The 6,154-nt window shown below is 29.5% G+C and overlaps 1 long non-coding RNA gene across 1 annotated transcript; it reads left to right on the forward strand.

Moving 5' to 3' along the window:
- Positions 1–341: 341 nt before the first annotated feature.
- Positions 342–5,920, forward strand: LOC139484924 (uncharacterized). The gene is made up of 2 exons (XR_011655194.1): positions 342–1,725; positions 5,239–5,920. It is a non-coding gene; the product is annotated as an uncharacterized lncRNA (long non-coding RNA).
- The last annotated feature ends 234 nt before the right edge of the window (positions 5,921–6,154 follow it).

A 6,154-nucleotide genomic window follows, 5' to 3' on the forward strand; every position in this document is an offset into this window, starting at 1 on the left:
GACGAAACACAAAACATTGATTCTATTGTGCAAAATTAAGTGAGAAGTATTTGCATTTGTAAGCTTTATGATTTCAAACTTAATGTTTATGGTTGTAGATGTATAAAGAAGTATACTGCTTTTAATCCAATCTAGACGATACATTTTAAAAGTAATTAAGGATAATTCTTTTATATAATTTGAATTTAAGATAAATAAACATGTAAACGTATCCATGACACCTCATTGTATTAAATAATCAAATTACGAGCCTTAAATATTTACATACAATACAAGTCATCAGTCATTCAATACATACATTTCAATTAAAAAAACTATTTTATTTAAACAAATATAGCGTACAGAGTATCATTTAAGGAATTAATCACTTGCAAAAAGGCGCAAATTGAATATTAACAGATTTGATAGCAGTGTTTGGTATTTCAACAGTTTTGATTATCTAAAGAGGAAGTATAGAGATTGTGAACCGTGTAGAGGTGAACAATTATTATGTATAAAAAGAAAAGAATTCCAGTGACGAGCAATGCACAAAATATTACCTTGCATAGATACACCCTTTTAAACCTGCTTTACGTTTTTTTATTAGAAAGCATTATATGACCTATAGTTTGTTAGACGCTTGTTCTCTTGGTAGAAAAACACACATTTAATGGTTGTTGGTGTTCAAACAGGTGGAAGTAGTACTATAGATACAACTGAGTCATACACAGAGTGCTCGTTCACATCGTCAAATTATGTAAATGTAACTAATTTAAATAATTATGACAACATAACTGATGTGCCATTTGATACAAAAGCAGAAAAGTTAGAGGAAATTACAAAATGGATTTGGAGAATAATTTCACCAATAATCTTTATTGTCGGAGTTTTTGGAAACATTGGAATTATTATTGTTTTATGTCGGATGAAACAATGGAAAAATATAACCTACAATTTCCTTTTTATTCTTTCTGTATCGGACACTACCGTACTTTTAACTGGATTAATGAGACGATGGATTCTAGCAGCGTTCGATTTCGACATTCGGACCAGTTCTGACTTCGGATGTAAACTAGATGTCTTTATGATATATTTTTCTATGCATGTTTCGTCTTGGATACTAGTGTCAATAACGGTTGAGAGGTTTGTGAAAACTCGGTTTCCGTTACAATATCGAACTGCAAAATATTCATCACTGCTTAAAATAGTTTTAATAGTACCAATACTGATGAGCTTCGCAATAGATGGTCATCTTTTTATAAATAACGGTTTGATGAAAGTACAGAATGAATATATATGCAATAACACATCAGATGAATCTTTCAATTTTGAAGAAAACTATTTTGTTGTCATAGATCTAGTGTGGTTGTCTTTATTGCCATTTATATTGATGTTTATCATGAATATCTTTATTGGACAAACATTACGGAGCTCTGGACGATTACGTGGATTATTTATGAGGAGTAAAGAATATAGAAAGCGCAACATTAGGAGTAGTAAGCGCCTCACTCAGATGTTATTCTTCATTAGTATATATTTCATAATAACTACACTTCCAATATCAATTTTCAATGCTGTTGATTCGTTTACAACGTCAGCAACGACATTAATATCAGCACAACGTGGGCTAATCAAAGCAATACTGTATTTGTTTCAATTTTCTAATTATGGAATTAACTTTTACATTTACGTCAACATCAACGAAACTTTTAAAAGAAACCTTCCAATGGTGTGCAGGAGAAATAAGTAAGTGTTCATGAAATTGTAGATAAAAAACAATTTTGAGTCATATGACGACCAAAATATTTTCTGTAAATACCAATAACTTTATTGGAACCATTGAACGACTCGACAAAAAATGCAATTTATTTTACACAGTCAAATATTGATTACAACTATAACTAAAGGCTTGTTAACGCCTTATTCATAATATATTTTATTGAAGAATTTTGTTTACTGATTCTTAAGTCAACAGTTTTATTAATTAGAAAACCTAATAAAAAAGGCAAAAGAAAATGCTTTAATATGTTTACATTTTTTTAACTTTCAATAAGTGAACAATCCTAATTTAGTTTTTTTTTAATCATGGTTCCCCTTTTTAAGAAGTATTTTGTCCATATTCATTCGACGTTTATATAAATAGGTTGTGTAGGAAAATTATTCGTTTTTATTGAAAGATGTTCTAACAGAAATTAATATTTATGTGTTTGGTATATAAAAGCAGAACTATTTGTTATAGTTTTCATAATCTTTATTGCACATTTAAGAATACACATGTTATAATAGAATGTTTATACTAAATAATATTCACAGGGTTAAATTAATCAATTTTCCTCTGTATGTAGATTTCGAATTGCCCATCATTTTGATATAAACAAATATATAATTTTAGATTTGTGTGTTTATGAAATTAATATAACGCTTCTCTGGGCGCAGCATGATACGACCGCAGAGGTCGAACCCTAAACAGTTGGGTCAAATTTGGACACAATATTCAAGGTTGATACTGGTTGAATTTAGATTGTTATCAAATTTGTTTTATATAGGTTTCTGACACAAAATAAATGTGGTAAAATATCTTAAAAATTAAAAAAAAAAGAAAAATATGAACGTCTTAAAAAATTTGGAAAAAATCCAATCTTTTTTACCCCCCCCCCCCCCTTCCCCCCTCCCACTTTTGAGCTATTGGTAAAATCATCCCAACGTTCCTTTTGTGGTATTGAACCTGTATGTCATATTTCATAGATATCAAGTCACTGAAACTAAAGTTATTGTCCGGAAACAAAATGAACGACGATTCATACGACTTCATACGAGTTCATAGCAATATACTAACCTAAAAAAAAACAACATTTGCGGTCGTTTAACAATGCTAAGTTCTAGTTGAAACAAAGCATCATGTTTGTTTAGTCAAATATGAATATCAGTGTTTCGATGACATCGATCCTCAACGTAATTCCTTAGTTAAACAGTGTGAATCTATTTAGATACGACAGGTCTCGTGTGTACATGTGCATGCGTACATTTTAGTAGTTATGCTAGTTTGAAAAGAGAAGATATTCAAAATAGTTAAGTCAAAATTCTCGGATATAAAGAATTCTTTTTGTAATATATATATATATCTTAAAAGTGCGAAAGAGAAAAGCAATAACAAAACAATAACTTGGAAGTATTTATAATTGACGTACTGGATTTATAAAAAAAACATTAAAAAAATCAGTTTCATCCAATTTATGCAAATTATCTTATACTTAATGTTAGTAACATTTTGATATGAATATTAGATAGAATTTTAATATTCAAGTCAGTGTATAAAATAAGACATAAAATGAACGTTAAAAAAATCTGAACACAATGTGCATGAAAGAACAATAAAACCTTTTTTTCTATTTAAACTATGTTTATTATGCATGTATAAAAGGTCATTTGTGAGTTAACATCATATCTGAAAAGAAAGATTTGATCGTCTGTTACAAGGAAACTAATAAACAATATCATGATCCTTGTCTCCCAAAAGAGTTGCTTTGTTTTCTAATTCATCAAAATGATTCTAAAATCTAAGCAGGCAATACTCATCAATACTTAGTTTTCCAATCGAATTCTACATGTAGGTCATTTTTCTAAAAATATCAAATTTCTTCATTACAAAATGGAATAAACGTTTCTAGTTGTAGCAAACAAACAATACTTTTGGAGCAACATATACAAATATGAAATCTTTATAATAACGGAAAAGAATACATTGAAAATTCTTTCGATAGGACTTTCCTGTTACACTGATCAAAAGTTTAATGATATAATCAACATAGTAAGTCTAAGATAGCATTCGAAATGGTCAGTTTTTGTTGTCTTTATCTAATAATTCCAACATCAATTAATTCAATTGCATATTGTTTTACTTTTGTCATTGTGTTTTTGGAACAGGACCATGCGATAACTATATAACAGCATATTTAGTTTATTATATCCTGTAAACCGTATTGTAACAAAGTAACAAGATAGTCACAACAGGATATGCGAATTACTTCATGCAAATTTATGCTTTTGTTAAGTAACTCCCCCCGTTTATGTCGTGATCATCATTTCTAAATTGGTCTATCTTTCCAACACGTTTTTATTAAGGAAATAAACTATCATAGATACGGACGAGTTACTTATTTAAACAAGCTGTAGATTTTCTGACAGCACTTAAAATAAAGTCATAAGATAATAGTTATTATGACATTTATTTATGTTGGTGTTATTCAAATGCAGTAAAAATTGATAAAGAACATAAAAGAGATAGATTACATTAAAGACATGTATTTGATATCTCACTGTGGTCGTTATTAGAGGACTCGTATTCAAATAAAACTGCACTTTCATTTAAATAATTTATCCATCAATTTAATCTTTAAATTGCAAAAAAAAACAGGATCTATGATTTAAACTCATTTCAAGTCGCATTACGAAAGTAAACACCACATATAAGGAGGGATTAATTTATATTGCCCATAAAAGTTCATTTATGCATGAAGTTACAGATCTTGAATTAGTTTTGAATTAATATCTATTTGATTGAGAATATTAAATAGAAAAAAAAATAAACCGACAAATTATTACCTTTCTATGTAAAGAATTGCAGGAGAGTTCAGAAGCTTCAACAATTTATTGTTTGACTATTGTTCCTACTGCATCTTCATATCAGTTAACTGCTAAAATGGTTTGTGTTGACATATCTTCATTTCAAATAAATTCTTTTCATCATGAATGGAATTGTTCCGGGTCTTCTTTGGTGTTATGTTATGCAGTAAATGCACGAAACCTGAGTAACATTTCTGCTATTAATACTGATAAATATACATTATGTAGATTCTGTAAACGTTTTAAGAGTTTCTTTAGAACCCTAAAGATACATCATGATCATATTGCGTCTAAACTCTTGACACCGAAACTTACTTAACTGCATCCAACATTCCGATTCACCCAATAAAGTTCATGCATAAATTGCTGTCCTGGATTGCTCCCATGACCATAATATGTAGGGTATTTCCCAAAACAAACAATTATGACAAACGGAGACAATTGTTATTGTTTATAGAAATAGTTCACTGACCTAATATATTTTATTGACAAAGCATATCAATGATGTTTAATTACCTACATCAGTTAATGAAAAACAATTGATTGATTCTTCAATAGTTCATAAAGTATTCAAATATCGGCAATTCTTCAATTTATTAAAGGTTAACTATTATTAATACATTTAGTTTATTATAGTTTCAGCATGCGAAGACGGACCTCGACCCAGCAGAATTCTATTTCTACCAGAACAACATTAACTGATGTTCCAAACCCGGTTCAAAATGGCAACGTTCATACTCCCAAAGATTTGATTAGATGCCAGGAGTCAGACAAACATGTTAGAAAACATCGACACTCCCCACAAATGTTCAGTTTATCATTGTTACTTGTTCCGTCACTACGAGATAATATCAGTGATCTATCAGAACATAAAACGCTTCACAATATTACTAATAAAAACGAAACAACTAAACATGATACAGTTATAGAAAGTACATATCTCTAACGATCATACTTTAGAGTATTAAAAATGTTTATAATTTGAATTTACATATACGGACAGCTATTGCATCTTCGACTCATTACAATTAGGAAATATGGTTATATATGATTCATGTTATACATGGATCTGGACTTTAGAGTTAGAGTTAGAGTAGAGATAGAGCTAGATTCCTTGTATTAGTTTCACACACAGGATCAAAATCTAAAAGTTCTCTCATTCGTCCAAAGTAGGACTATTTAAACGGTATTGTTGTATAATTAATACAAAAAGGTCGTGCGGTTCTCAGACAGTTTATGACGTGTTTAAGCTAAATCCACTATATACGTTTTAATTGATACTTATTCTAGGTAAATATCAATTAGATTTCAGTAGCTACTATGTGTCCATTTGTTTTCGGTTATCTAATTTTAGTTTTTGCCTGGTACCGATTTTTTTTTGATAAGTCAATCTCAACTGATTTTTACAGTTGTTTCTTATGCTTTGATGTTACCACACTGTCCTTGAATACAGAGAAGTTTTCCCATTTACAAACATGTTTTAAAAAAAAAGTAATATAATCTCTGTGCACGTCCGAATTGAGGAGCTATAGTTCAGTAGTTGTCATATTTT

The sequence above is a fragment of the Mytilus edulis genome, chromosome 8 (genome assembly GCF_963676685.1).
Source record: "Mytilus edulis chromosome 8, xbMytEdul2.2, whole genome shotgun sequence".
In the NCBI taxonomy this organism is placed as follows: Eukaryota; Metazoa; Mollusca; class Bivalvia; order Mytilida; family Mytilidae; genus Mytilus; species Mytilus edulis.